The following is a 14,104-nucleotide window of genomic DNA, read 5'->3' as shown; positions in this document are numbered from 1 at the left end:
ACAGTTTAATCCATGTGGCAAGAACTAGACAGACACTACTACCTGTCTCCAACTGAATCAACCAGAAAATTGTGGCCAGGCTAAAGGCAGCCAGACACAAGTGGGGGGCAACAGCCTCTGAAGGGGCTTGGCTCAAACCTCCATCCAACAGGGTTACTCATGCTGCATGGACACCGGCTAGTCCACAAAGAGGGAGGAGTGCCGGGTGTACTCAGATGGATGAGTCACAGCGCTTTATCCATGGTGCCTACAGCGCATCCCAGTTTGGGAAGCCCTGGGGACCACAGAGTCCTCACATCCCCTGGCTCTCTTAAAACAAACCCTGTTAACAAAGGTAATTGGGGCAAGTCTTTCCTGATGAGAATAATGACTCAGACTGGTACAGGGTGATATTATTCTTTTCCTCAAAGGGTGATACTAGTCTTTTCTCCAAAGCACCTATGACTGATGATCTAGGTTGCTAATCAAACCACCCACCACACCACAGTTGTTAGAGTATAAACTTCCGAAATCATCAAAAAGAAGTGTTGTGCAAGCCGCATATGTCATTTTAAATGTTCTAGTAGTTATATTTAAAAAGTAAGAAAAACAGGTGAAATTAATTTTAATAATATATTTCACTTAACCCAGTATATCCAAAATATTGTCATGTCAACATGTAATCAATATAAAATTATTTTTTAAAAAAGATTTTATTTATTTATTTGACAGAGAGAGAGAGAGAGAGAGAGCACAAGCAGTGGAGTGGGAGAGGGAGAAGCAGGCTCTCTGCTGAGCAGGGAGCCCGATCCGGGGCTCAATCCCAGGACCCTGAGATCATGACCTGAGCTGAAGGCAGACACTTAACGAACTGAGCCACCCAGGCACCCCCAGTATGAAATTATTAATGAGATATTTTACAACCTTTTTTTTTCACATTGTCTTAAATCTGGTTTATTTTACACCATGCATTCCAATTTGGATACTACATTTTCATTGGAAACACTGTATTTAGTTTTCAATTAGCAATAGTCGCGCCTTGGATAAACCTCATTGGCTACGATATTGCCACTGCACCAAGCTGGAAACACTGTATTTAGACTGCACAAAATTCACTGTTGAAAAAAGAAAAATCACATCCGTATGTTGTTTCAAACATAAAAGTTTTCAGTACCTGAATGCAGGATCGGTTTCTTAATTCAGATTTAATCAAAATGAAATAAAACTGTGATGCAGTCACAGCAACCACGTGTCAAGTGTTCCGTAGCCACATGTGGTTGGTGGCTACTGCACTGGACAGTGCAGGTTCAGGGCTAGACTTATGCCTTCCAATTGCTTCTAAACATCAGATTGTTTAATGTGGTACTAGGCACACTGGAGGTGCTCAGTAACTCAAAGCATCAGGGTAGTTGGAAATTTCAAAAATCTGTAAGTCTCAGTAGCCCAATCCCCTTGTTTTAGAAGGGAGATAACCCAGAATGAGAGAAGTTAAGGGGCTAGCAGAAGAGCACACCACTGAAATAGTTGGTGCGTATCTGGACAAGAATTTAGGTCTCCTGATCCTTAGTCCTGAGGTCTTTCTATGTCATTACCTCGGCCACATTTCAGGGCGGGGGGACCCCAGATTTTTTAATTTATTTGAATAATCACTTGAGTAGACATGGGCAAAGAAAAACATACTTATATCCTAGTTGTACTTGCTAACCTGATAAAGACAGTGTGTTTAGAATATCTAAGGGTTCCTTCCACTTGGTCTGGGGTCTAGGTGGTTTAATCTGTCAGTCCCTCTCACCTTGGCCTGTCACCATTTGGCACTGCCTCACTAGTGCACATCCATCTCGCCGCCCACCCCCCCCGACCGCCCCAGCATCCGGCCACATTTTCTGGTCTGCAGCTGTCCTCTACCAGCTATCTACCACAATTTGCTCGATGTTGTGCTTCAGAGAATCCTTCATATTTGCAAATCAAAGCATTCAGTTGAAACTGCAGCAAAATTGGAGAAGAGCTGCTACCCTCCAGCCATGAATGGAACCCTGAGGTCCTGGCTCGTGGTAGCTGCGAGAGAGAGGATGTATGCATGGTTAGGTGTGTGGCATCAGGCAGACCAGCTTTCGTGTCTCAGTTCTGCCCAGTTCCAGTTGTGTGACTTTGGGCAACCCTCAGTTTCCTCATCTGTAAAACAAGGATAATAATAATAGCTACTTCTGTGAGATTTAGATACGATAGTGCACATGGAGCCCATTGCTGGAAGGGTACGCCCTCAGTTCATGAGAGGTTTTTCATTTCCAGGGGTCTGCTCGCTCTCCAAAGAGGAGGGCTACATATGTCTGGCTCACTACTGCACTTTGTGACTAGCAAAATGCTTGAGACATAGTAGGTCCTAATTGAATGTCTGTCTAATGACTTTATAAGATACTTATGGTTTCCCTCACCTCTTAGAATTGATGCTAAGAGAAATGATTGGGGAGAAAATATGGTAAAATCACTGATAAGGAAAGAGGAGAGGGAGGTGGCTGCTTCCGCCTTCAGCATCTACCTGGTGAAGACACCCAGGTTCAAAATGAAGCTGTAGGGTCAACAAATGTTGATGTCTAGGGCTGTGCACGATAAGGAAATTAGAGTCACTAGTGCCTAAAAGGAAGTAGATATTGAGTAGAACAAAGAAATAAATGTAGGGTGTAAGATTGTCACTTATTTGATTTGAGTAGATAAATGCCTATTTGTTCTCCCCTACAATCTCCTTTCTTTTTATTCTCCTAGGAAACCTCCTCTACCAATGGCATATTCCATCAATCGTGACCTGATGTCCCATTCCCCAGAGCACATAGCAGGTAAGAAATAGTAAAGTTTCCAGGAACCCTTCACTGAGTCAGTTTTCTTACAACAGGGAGCAGTAGGCATACATAAGGCAGAGCCAACTTTTAACCTCTCCCAACTCCCTTCTTGGGAATGGTCCTTGCCTCAACTGGCTTAAGGTGACAGCCTGAGCATTGAGAGGCCAATCTACTCCACTAGCTGAGTACTTTCGTGGCACAAAAGTGTTGGTAATTTGGGAAATGGTAACATTAATGATTATCACAACATCCCTAACACTGAGGATATTCAAAGCTTCCTTGAGTTTTTGCTATAGTTAGCCTTACCTCTAGACATATATATTGCATCTCATAGCTTCATTTTCACAAAAAGAGATGTAAGTTTTAGAAACACTTTAAAGGGCACGTTTTACTAGCTGTGAGACCTCAAGCAGGTTATAGTATCTCCATGCCTCTGTTTCTTTTCATCTGTAAAATGGAAATGATAATATACCCCACAGGCTAAGACTAACATTAGGTTATAAATAATGAGCCTGGCATTGTTCTAAATGTGCTATTTGTGTTTACTCATTTAATCCTCACACTCCTATAAGCAAAGTACCAAGTTCTCCTCTCTCAAAGAAAGAAAACTAAGGGATAGGGAAGTAGTAGTCTCACAACTACCATTCCACGATTTTTTCATTTTTAAAATAACTTTACAAATATATAACAAATGCAAGAGGAGGTAGCTAGAATGATCCATGTGCCAATGGATTAAAGTTAGAGACATTGGTATGAACAATGCTGAACTTCATATAGATGCAAATGTTTACCTATAGAAATATTTATAGATATTATAGATATATGTCAGAGCATGTAGAAGAAATGACAGTAACAATAAACACGCCTATCACTCAGGCCTTGCTTTCCAATACCATTCTCCAAGAAAAGGAACCAAGGCTCCTTAGAGAAACTGATGTTTCTAGGAATGGGGAAGGAAACGTACAGATGGGCCTGGAACGTTGTGTAATGCCAGAAAGAAGGAAATTCCAACAAACAAACAAAACTACCATACACTTATGGGGGTGTGTCAAAGGGACCCAGGAGCCAACTGAAAGAGCTCCCAATGACCAAAGCTGGGACAATTTGAGAAACTGTGTTAAATAAAATAGTATTGGATTATACATCAAAGAGTAACATAGATGTGCATGAGTACATACTAATATAAAAAAAGATTGAATAAATAAATAAATCTTTCCTACAGAAGAATTATGAATAATTTATATAGCTACTCTTCAAGTTGGTGGAGTGAACTCCCCCCTCCTTAAGTGTGGGCTATGCATAGTGACAGTCTTCCAAAAAGGACAGTGTGGAAAGGTGGGGAAAAAATTAACTTTATAGTGAAAAACTTCCAACAGCCATGTGACAATCACCTATGCAAGCCAGGTGATCAAAGTTAAATATTCACAAGTCACATTGATAACACCTACCCTTAATATGATATAAAAAGAATGACAGGGGCTCCTGGGTGGCTCAGTCAGTTAAGCGGCTGCCTTCTGCTCAGGTCATGATTCTGGGGTCCTGGGATCGAGCCCTGTGTCGGGCTCCCTACTCTGCGGGGAGCCTGCTTCTCCTTCTGCCTGCCGCTTCCCCTGCTTGTGCTCTCTCTCTCTGTGTCAAATAAATAAATAAAATCTTAAAAAAAAGAGAGAATGGTAATTTGCCTCTGTCATCTTCCTCTTCAAAACCCATAAGCCCCATTTACCCATGAGAAAAACATCAGACAAATCCCAATTGAGGGACATCCTACAAAAATATCTGGCCTGGTCTCCTTAAAACTGTCAAAGTCATCAAAAACAAGGGAAGTCTGAGAAACAGTCACAATCAAGTGGTATCTAAGGCAACGTGATGACTAATTGAGGTATCCTGGATGGGAGCTTGGAACAGAAAAATGACATTGTACAATAACTGAATAAAGTATGAACTTTAGTTAACAATATGAATTAATATCAGCTAATTGATATCAGTTCATTAATTATGACAAATGTACCATACTAATGTAAGATACTGCTAGGGGAAACTGGTTGTGGGGTAGTCTCTGAACTATCTTTGCAATAATTCTGTAAATCTAAACTGTTCTAAAATAAAATAGTTGTTTAAAAGAATGAATGACTCTGTCATTGCTTAAAATATCCATATTTAGAGTTATAGAATCAGAAATTAAAGCCAGAAATAATCTTTGAGATCAAAGGAAATAACCAAAATACAGCTCAGGCAGGAGCAGTTACCCTAGGTTCTATTAACCACCTGTACATACTTGAGCCTCGATCTAGAGCAAGTGAAGCTGGTGCCAGGAGCAACTCGGTGACAGAAGGAGAAGTGGCAGGGAAATCAGGTCCCGGAATCGGTACTTCTCGTGGCCTCTCCTTTGTCTACTGTTAGTGGCGTCCACGGCTCAAACTATAGCCTAGAATCCCATCTGGAGGCAGGAGTGGTATCTTCACCTGAAAAATCTGCAGATGTGATTTTGGATATTGTTCCTGGTTATCTTGTCCTGACCCTGGTTTTTCAGCCCGGATCCCTCTTCTATGAGCTACACAATATCCTTTAAATACGTTCCTTTGGTAGCTTCTGTCATTCAGAAATGCTTAATTGCTTGCAGTTAATAACTCTGACCAATCATACCAAGAACTGGTTTCTGAGTTAACTTCTGTAGGTATAGATCTTGATTTATTTTAACATCAGCCTTCCTGGAATTCCACAAACGAACCAAGGTTAACTAAAGGAAAGAAAAAGTGAAATAAACTTACCTTTTGCTTTATCTGCTATAGAAAACAAGTAAATACATAAATAAATTAAATGCTTAGCATCTTGAAAGATGAAAAAAAAATGTTGGCCTTCTACTCTAGCCATAAACTTTTACCTAGATTTTGGAATTGTGACCCAACTTTTAACCAGCAGAGTGTAAGATTTTCATTGTGTTACTTCCCAGTGATGCAATTTCGATAAATGGGCAAGAGGCTCTGAAGAAAATGAGTGATGACACCATGCCATGTGCTTAGTTCATTATAAATCATTGCAAGTCCCTCCAGCAGTTCTGAGCCAATCAAAACAGAAATGTTCTAACACATTTGAGAGTATCTTGTTTTACAGAGTGCTTCAAAAAGGCATGAACAGCACACAAGCTTTCAAATGTACCAAATTATCCAGAAAGGATTTTGGAACTGGTTCCTATGAGGTTACTTTTCATTATTATTTTATGGGATATATAAAATATAATGCTTTTCTACTTGAGCTCCTAGGGCCTGGAATGGTTCTGCCTTCTACAATTTTGCAAGCAAATTTTAAAATCTTTTATTCTGGTCATTTTCTTGCTAGACTTCAAAGGTGAAAAGTTTGTGGGCCAGTTAGGCCCCTCAGATCTTTCCATTTCATGATAACTCAGATTATTAGGGACTTAAATTAATTTCAACTCGACAAAGTATCTTCTTCTACAATTGAAATACTACCTCTGATTAAGGATCCTTTGAAGTAGTACCTTGAAATAATCCAGGAAAAACACACAAGGAAAGCAACCTGTCCCTTTTCCCTTTTCATGCTCTTTGTCCAGGTTTGAGTTTAGCTAGGGGTTCTTGGATCTGGATTCTGAGTTAAGTTCTCAGAGGAAAGTTTTGTTTATAGGAGAAGTCAACAGAAAAGCATAAATCAGCATACTTCACCTTGGAAACAGGTTGAGAAATAAAAAAGCAGGCATATGTGATAACCAATGATAACCTGTTTTTTGCAAGTCTAAAATTGGGGGGTGCATCTTTTAAAATGAGGGTTTTTAAAAAAAAACACTTTGCAGATGATTATCTTGGTGTACTTGAGAGAAGCTGCACAGGCATAAAATCATTTGTCTTAGTGTCTTCCTGTCTCTCACCCAGGGTATTTGTCTTTCTCTCTACTTGCTAAGAACAGGAAATTGCAGAAATAAAGATTTAATCAGTTCCCATTTCTTCAGTGAATCTTGCTCAGTTTAACCTAGGTCAATAACACATTTAGATTTGCCCAAATAAGTTATACAATTTATCAGAATAGGCTAGTTTTGTATAGTTTTTAATTATCTTTTAATCTTACAGGCTTTAAGTTCTTCTCACTACTAAGTTTATTTCTGAGAAGGTTGCTCTTTCAAAGTAAAAATAGGCAATACCTTTGAAGACACTGTCCATTACTCACTGACCTAGAAAAATCCCCTTCTAGTAACTCAGTCCCAAGGAGGTCTAAAAGGCTTCTAAGGCAGCCATGTATGCTGAATGTGGCACAGAATTTATTAATATTAATAGCACTCAAAGTCTGTATAGCATTTTAGTTAACGTGGACCTTTCACATGGTATATTTTATCTGAGCCTCAACCATCCTGAGGTTACTGTGAGCAAGACTTGTGTTATCCCATTTTACAAATGAGAAAAAAGACTCTGAGAGTGACTTTTCCAACTGAGGTCTGGGCTCTAGTCTAGAAGTGAAGATTGTATTACCCTCCAGGGCAACCCCTAAGAGAGAGGAAATCCAATGAGCAAAATGATCTGACCTGCTTTCTCTTCTCTCCCACCCCCACCCTTTTTTCTGAGACATTATAGGAGGCCCTACCATGGAGCAACTTTGGACAATAGGGAAGGAAACGAGGCTGTAATTTGTCAGGAGGGCCCAAAGTCCAGATGGCAAGCTGGGCTGAGCCCCGTGGCCATTTTGTCTGCAACCACATACAGCAGTGGTATCACCCCAAAACTTAGTGTTCCTGTGTGCCCAACTGGTTGAGCCATGCTCACTCCCCACTGCTGCCCTGGATTGCCTGGGCAGTTTGGGGTAGGGGGAATTAGGAAAATCAAGAATGATTTACCACCCAAAGTAATAAGATTTAACACAGAACCAAGAATTCCAAATCAATAGCTGAGGTTCACAGAAGATATTTAAGAGAAAGGAGTGTACCTGTTTTTTAAAAAGCTGACATTTCTATTGTGAGATTACATAAGCACAAAGGATTAGTGACATGACATGAATGTTTTAACTAAAGCATGATCATAATTTTTCATGCAAGATGCTATGTATATGCATTTTATTTAATTCTTGAACATAACCTTGAAATAGTCTTTATTATTATTTCTCAGATGAGGAAACTCAGATTCAGAGAAGTTAAGTGACCTGCTTGGGGTCATACAGTTAGAAGTGGAGACAGAGTTTGAACTCAGACAACAAATCCCATGGCCTTTACAGTATACTGCACTACACCCCAAGCAGTAGGTTACCTGTTCTCATTTCTTATTTCCCAAATGTCCTATCTCCATAACTCATTACACAAATGAGTTTGTATTACTATAGTGGAAAGCTACTTATCTGGTAGTCTAACTTTTAAGAAACAGGAAGTATGCAAAAACACTCTTCTGAGAAGCAGAATAGATGTTACAGCAGGCGTTCACATGTGAGAAGATTCTCGTTGGCGTTGAGTATGTCTTTTATGTTTACTATGTAATTATTTTGGATGTTACAAGACTTCAATGATAGGATAGTGCAGGAGTTTTCCCTCTGATCTTCCAATGACTGCCTGTTTTTCTACCTTCAGTTCTCACTTTAGATGTTATATCCTCTGAGAAGCTTTCCCTGTCCATTGCTGCCCTGATCTTTATAGTGCTTTTTATCATAATTAATAATGATGGATTTATTTGTTTATTGCCCGTCTTCCTCACGAGATTGTAAATTCCCAAGGACAGGAACTGTGTCTGCTTTTTCACCAGTATTTCCCCAGCACCTATGGTGGTGCCTAGCACAAAGTAGCAACTCAGTAAGTATTGATTGGATGGATGGATGGATGAATGGACAGATGAGTGAATCATTCCCAGAAGAGTTTCCAAAGGGATCTGAGGAAATAGGTGATATGGTAATCTGTTCTAGGAGAGGCTGGGTTACTTTTTGGGTTAGGGTAGGTCAATCACCTTTCCCTAAAATAGGCCTGGGATTTGGTGGTTTCCTAAAGACAATACATAGGAACGGTGAGGCCATTCTACCAGAACAGAAGGGGAAAGGAGAGTAAATATACTGAGAACTTACCAAATGCAAAGCAGTGTGTTAGATTCACATTATCTCATTTAACATAAAAAGCACTGCATGAGAAAGGCATTATCCCTATCCTACAAATGAAAAAAGTGAGACTCATACTGGTGAAATTGCTAAAGGTCATTCAACAAATAAGTGGCAGAGCCAGGATATGGAGATAGATTTGTTATATTTCAAAGACCACGTTTTGTTTAAATCAAATTAGATTTTAATTTTTTTTGTTTTTATATTAGCTTATAACTTACATATAAGAATTGCTCATATTTTAAGTATATAGCTTGATAAAATCTAAATATATATGTATCCTTGTAACCACCATCCAGATTAAAAAATAGGACATTTTTAGCCCACCAGAGGTTCCTCTGCACTTCCTTTCAGTCAATATTCCCAAGTCTACCATTATTTTTACTTCTGTCATGACAGGCTCCTGCTGCCCATTTTCAAGCCATATATATATATATATGGAATATATATATGGAATCCTATGATATGCCTTCTTTGGTATTGGGCTTCTTTTGTCTGCAAGATTCATCCGTGTTGTTGCTTACAGTAGTAATTGATTCTTTTTCATCTTTCATCTTTTTCATCTTTCATCTTTCATGAGTTATATTCCAATGAATTAACATAATCACAATTTGTTTATTTATTCTAATGTTGATGGACATTTGCATTATTTCCAGTGTTATTGGAAAAGTGCTATGTATATTCTTGGATATGTGTTTTGGTGGACATAGGCACTCATTTCTGTTGGGCATACACTCAGAAGTGAAATTGCTGGTCATAGCTATTCATATTTTTAGTTTTGGTCAATTTTGCCACTCTTTCAAAGTGGTTGCATCAATTTACACCCTTTTTTTAAATTTAAATTCAATTAATTAACATATAATGTATTCAAAATTTTCAGAGGTAGCGTTCAGTGATTATCAGTAGTATATAACACCTAGTGCTCATTATATCATGTGCCTTCCTTAATGCCCATCACCCAGTTACTCCATCCCCCTACACCCCTCCTCTCCAGCAACCCTTAGTTTGTTTCCTATGATTAAGAGTCTCTTCTGGTTTGTCTCCCTCTCTGATTTCATCAATTTACACTCTCACCCACAATGCAGAGAATTCCCATTGCTCCACATCCTTGCCAACTGTTATTATTATTGGTCCTTTTAATTTTAGCCACTCTGGTGGAGGAAGGCCATGTTTTTATAAACTATACCTTGGTGCCTTAACACGTGGGGCATGAGCCCTCAGAAAAGGAAAGACCAAAAGTTTGTTTCTGTTTCTTGGATGAAGCTGACATGATACTATTCCCAGGTCTCTAGTATCACACGAACATGTGGCTCTCATATCTGGACACACAGTGGGTGAAGAAGCAGGGCCTCCTCAAAGGTTAGAACAGACTCTAACAACTGGCTCATGAATGTGATTGAGACAAATGGACCCACTGAGAGAGAAATGGGTCACAACAAAGGGAAGAACTTCTAACCCTTTGGTCAGAGCAGCAGAGCAGTGAATAAGCCTCAGCAAAACCAGTCCACCTTTTCAACCAGAGCAGGACTCTTTTAGGTAAGGAAGTGCCCACCCATGTAGGAGGTCAGATATCAGAAAATGGCACCCATAATTGTCATTTTTTGAGCCCTTTCTATTGCCAGCAATAGTGCTTCATACTATATAGAATGCAGCAGTTAGGCCTGTTGGGTTGTAAATAACAGAATACAACCTGATTATTAATATAAATGAATTCATTTAAAAGAGAGTTCTTTATCCTGAGATTGTCCTTCTCTTCGTGTGTGTGCTAAATTTTATTCCATTTTATATAATAATGGTAACGATAATTTGCTAGTTGTTATCAGCAAATGTTATCAGTAAATGTTCCTTTTAATCCCATGCATTCCAATTGGATGGCGGCCAGTGGCACAGGCAGTGAAAAAATTCACCCAAGGCAGAACAAAGAGATAGAAGTTTATCAAATACACTGCAAGGGAGTAGCAGGCCGGACAGCAAAAGAGAGATTGTCTGCCATGTGGTGGTGATGAGGGGCTATAGTTATAGGGTAGAGTGAGGAAGTATGGGAACGTATGGAATTCTCCCTTTTTGGTAATCTTAGGAACTGTGCCTTGTTGCAAGTAGCCTGTTGTCCAGTTAGGGGCTATGGCTATTTCAATGTGGGTCGCTTAATGTGCCTGTTTGGTAGTCACTGTGGGCCCTTCTACCTTACTCAAGTTTCCATTGCTCAAACCTGTTGCCTAAAAGTGGCCTCTACATAAAGTTCACAACACTAAGCCATTCCCCTGCTCCCACCAACCAAATATTGTCAGAAGGGTTGTGTATGGAACTGAATTTTATTGCCACATGACACTCCAGTGGGAAAGTTACTGCTTCACACCATTCTCTAAAACATGGGTGCTTTCATCCTTTTATCCAAGAATAGCCCTCAGGTTCTCATCAAATCCTATTTATTAATGAATGTTAGGTAAGCTTGTATTATAGTGATACACTATTATTAACTAAAGTCCATACTTTATTCAGATTTCCTTAGTATTTACCTAATGTCCTTTTTCCATTCCGCAATTCTATCCAGGTTACCACGTTACATTTAGTCACTATGTCTCACCAAGCTTCTCTTGATCATGGGTGTTTCTCTGTTTCTCAGACTTTTCTTGGTTTTGATGACCTTGACCTTGATTGTTTTGAGAAGTAGAGGTCAGGTATTTTTGTGAGAGGCTCCTATATTGGAATTTGTCTTATGTTTTTCTCATGGTTAAACTGAGGTGGTGGGTTTGGGGAAGAAGACCACAGAGGTAAGGTGCCATTTTTATCACATCATGTCAAGGGGACATACTAGCCACATGACTTATGACTGATGATACTGACCTTGATCACCTGGCTGAGGTAGTGTTTGTCAGGTTTCTTCAATATAAAGTTACTCTTCTCCCCCACCTGCATTCTGTGATGTACTCTTTGGAGGGAAGTTCTGATGAACATTCCCACATTTAAGGGTAGAGTCTTTACATAAATTATTTGGAATTCTTGTGCATGAAAGATTTGTCTCTTCTTTATTTATTAATTATTCATTTATTTATCAATATGGACTTATACTTATTTTACATTTTGTGTTGTAATTCAATAGTACTTTATTTATTTTGTTGCTCAAATTGTTCTAGCTTTGGCCACTGGAGCCGTTTCAGTTGGCTCCTGTATCCTTTTAACATACTCCCATCTTTGGGACTTTTTTTTTTTAAAAAGTACTTCCCTACTTTCAAGCACTACATGATGCTTATCTTGGCTATTTCCTAGAATCAGTCATTTCTCCAAGGTGTAGGGCTAATTTTTAAAATATGTTTTATATCTTAACTAAGGGCCTTAGCTTAGGACAGGTCAAAATCAGCTAGGAAACGTTAGTAGTCTGTGTGTACCAACCATCACCACACCCAAACTTCGTGGCTGGTTAGAAAAACTCTGTACATGTATGCCAGCCACAAAACTCTTGGCATTCCTCCTTGGTTCCAAGATTCAGACAGCCTGTTATCTTCATTCCTCCTTAAACATTGTCATGAGTGATATAACAGACAGGTTAATTGCAGACAAGAGAAAACAAACCTAAACATTTTAGCTCCAAATCATCAGTAGTATTGTATGAGGAAGAGACTCTGATGATATAGACATTGCTTTTCAAACCAATGCATGCACACCCCAGGGTACACAATGTTGGTTCAGGGAATAGGCAAAATTAAAGTGGTATCTTACTGGATCATCAAATTCCTTCAATATTTAGGGGAGCAAGGAACCAGTTGTTATTAAAGCTAATAAGGGAAAACTCCTACTTTCAAATTAAAGCCAAGTTTGATGATATATGAAAGTTTTACTTAGAAATGAATGAAGCAGACAAGTAATTTTGTTTGGTAGGGCTGGCTTCCAGCTACATTTCCATATTTGGAGGATCTTCTATCATGGTCATTGGGCACTACATTTAAATTTTTTTGAAATGGTTTCTTAACCGAAACTGGAGTAATAGTAAATTATCAATAATTGGTGAGTAGTTCTTTAGTCAACAGTTAAAGATGGTTTGTTTTGTTGTTTTGGTCTGGGAAGCCAATCATTCCAGACTAGAACTGCCCCCAGGGGAAATGTATAGCTCCTCTCCATTCTCCCTCATTCCAACTTCAAAAAAGAAATGCTGATCTAGATTGGTCAGGTTCAGGAACTTGTTTTCTTTTGGGGATAAGGGGAGCTGCCCAGCCTCAGTCAGGTTTGACAGTCTCATTTTTGGGCTTTCCCATTTTTCTGCACTCATCAGTAGTACTATTTTCATTAAGGGACTCCTTTGCCCTGAAAAGTCCTAGAGTGGGCAATCTGGACCAGCTCCAGAGTCATATATTATATATCCAGATTCATATATCAACATATTCTCTTACTTCTCTTTATTGGCTGGGTTTCTCTTCTTGGAACTTGCCTTTCCCTCTAAGTAAGATACAAAGAGTCAAGCTATGAGTGTGGGTGTAGGAAGAAACAGGTGTAGGAAGCCTCTTGACCTCTTTTAGTCTCTTTAGAACTGACTCTACTTACTGCAAAAAGATGCCCTTCATATGTTTTAATCCAATTAAAAGAGGACTTCATTTGACATTGGAGGAAAAGCCTCATAGTAATAAGAAACAGGTCTTTATTTGGCCTTGAATTTAGGATTTAACTTGGGGGTAGAAGCAGGGAGAGGGATGTGTTGGCAATGTCATGACAAAATTCAAGAATTTGGATTTGGGATCCGTTTTCCAATGCCAGCTGAATATCAACAAGACATGAATTATTATACTACTCCATTATTTTGTGTAGGAAGAGGTAGTATTTTATAAGATTATTATAAATTGTCAGAGAAATATATATTGTTCCAGTGGTTTATGCTTTGGAAAACTGCTTGCTTTTCCTTTCTAAATGAACAATCAGCAACTAAAAATCTTTTGAGAGAACCTATAATAATGAAGACAATGAAATATGTGAAGCTGATTTCTTTTTTTTTTTTAAAGATTTTATTTATTTATTTGAGAGAGCGAGAATGAGAGAGAGAGAGCACATGAGAGGGGGGAGGGTCAGAGGGAGAAGCAGACTCCCCGCCGAGCAGGGAGCCCGATGCGGGACTCGATCCCGGGACTCCAGGATCATGACCTGAGCCGAAGGCAGTCACTTAACCAACTGAGCCACCCAGGCGCCCGTGAAGCTGATTTCTATCAATGTGATCATTTTATCTTTTTCAAATG

The 14,104-nt window shown here is 39.2% G+C and overlaps 1 pseudogene; it reads right to left on the bottom strand.

The window, feature by feature from the left end:
• Positions 1–932: 932 nt before the first annotated feature.
• Positions 933–1,062, bottom strand: LOC114226040 (U4 spliceosomal RNA; annotated as a pseudogene).
• Between the last annotated feature and the right edge of the window lie 13,042 nt (positions 1,063–14,104).

The sequence above is a fragment of the Eumetopias jubatus genome, unplaced genomic scaffold, assembly GCF_037043125.1.
Source record: "Eumetopias jubatus isolate StellerSeaLion01/CBP00866 unplaced genomic scaffold, mEumJub1_p1.0 scaffold_3, whole genome shotgun sequence".
Classification (NCBI taxonomy): Eukaryota; Metazoa; Chordata; class Mammalia; order Carnivora; family Otariidae; genus Eumetopias; species Eumetopias jubatus.
This window is presented reverse-complemented; position numbering and strand designations above follow the sequence as displayed.